The following is a 1898-nucleotide window of genomic DNA, read 5'->3' on the forward strand; positions in this document are numbered from 1 at the left end:
ACAAAAGTGGACCCGTCAAAATTCTAAGGATAAAAGGATTGTCTCATGCTCAAAAGCTCAAGACTCTACATTTTATATTTTAGTGATCCAAGATCACATTGAGTCTATAGGAAAAGCCAATACTATCAAGGAGGGATGAGGTGTTGCTTAATGAGTTTCTTGTTCCATAGTGCTTAGTGATATGCTCCAAAGCCCTCAACTACTTTCTCACATCCACATATGACCTAAACCAAAAGTCAAACTCGGCACTACGGATTCTTTCTATCCGGCGCCACCGAGTTCAGATGAGCGATCGGTCCCACCGAGATTGCAATGTAAACTCCCTGTTTCCTTTTCGTAACATTTTGGTCCCACCGAAATGAGCGAACCGGTCCCACCGAGTTTACCTGACCAACTCTCTGGTTAAGTTATTACCAAAATCGGTCCCACCGAGTTTGTGTAATTGGTCTCACCGAGATTACGTTAAGCCCTAAACCCTAACCATATCGGTCCTACCGAGTTGCATGTCGGTCCCACCGAAAATCCTAACGGTCACTAGATTTGCTGAAACAATCCGACCGAGCTTACCAATTCGGTCCCACCAAGTTTGGCAAGTTGTGTGTAACGGTTAGATTTTGTGTGGAGGCTATATATACCCCTCCACCTCCTCTTCATTCATGGAGAGAGCCATCAGAACGAACCTACACTTCCAACTTGCTGTTTCTGAGAGAGAACCACCTATTCATGTGTTGAGGCCAAGATATTCCATTCCTACCATATGAATCTTGATCTCTAGCCTTCCCCAAGTTGCTTTCGACTCAAATCTTCTTTCCACCAAATCCAAATCCTATGAGAGAGAGTTGAGTGTTGGGGAGACTATCATTTGAAGCACAAGAGCAAGGAGTTCATCATCAACACACCATTTGTTACTTCTTGGAGAGTGGTGTCTCCTAGATTGGCTAGGTCTCACTTGGGAGCCTCCGACAAGATTGTGGAGTTGAACCAAGGAGTTTGTAAGGGCAAGGAGATCGCCTACTTCGTGATGATCTACTGCTAGTGAGGCAAGTCCTTCGTGGGCGACGGCCATGGTGGGATAGACAAGGTTGCTTCTTCGTGGACCCTTCGTGGGTGAAGCCCTCTGTGGACTCGCGCAACCGTTACCCTTCGTGGGTTGAAGTCTCCATCAACTTGGATGTACGATAGCACCACCTATCGGAACCACGACAAAAACATATGTGTCTCCAATTGCGTTTGAATCCTCCAAACCCTTCCCTTTACATTCTTGCAAGTTGCATGCTTTACTTTCCGCTGCTCATATACTCTTTGCATGCTTGCTTGAATTGTGTTGAGATTGCTTGACTTGTGCTAAGATAGCTAAAATCTGCCAAAGACTAAAATTGGGAAAAGGATAAGTTTTTATTTGGTCAAGTAGTCTAATCACCCACCCCCCTCTAGACATACTTTCGATCCTACAAGTGGTATCAGAGCTTTGGTCTCCATTTTGCTTTGATTTCCATAGCTTTTGGTAGTCATAGCCTTGGTTTCACAACCTAGGAGAGTATGGCGTCTAGCGAGGGAAATTATCACCGTAGAGGTCCTTACTTTGATGGTACTAATTTTGCTAGTTGGAAGCATAAGATGAAAATGCATATTCTTGGACATAACTACGCTGTTTGGGCTATTGTGTGTATTGGCTTGCAAGGTGAATTCTTTGATGGGAGATAACCGAACCGTGAAGCTAGCGCGGAAGAGTTGAAGATGTTGCAATACAACGCTCAAGCTTGTGATATCCTCTTCAACGGACTATGCCTCGAAGAATTCAACAAAATCAGCCGTCTTGAGAATGCAAAGGAAATTTGGGAAACTTTGATTGATATGCATGAAGGTACCGACTTCGTCAAGGAATCCAAGTTGGATGT

Source organism: Triticum aestivum, chromosome 3B, assembly GCF_018294505.1.
Source record: "Triticum aestivum cultivar Chinese Spring chromosome 3B, IWGSC CS RefSeq v2.1, whole genome shotgun sequence".
Taxonomy (NCBI): Eukaryota; Viridiplantae; Streptophyta; class Magnoliopsida; order Poales; family Poaceae; genus Triticum; species Triticum aestivum.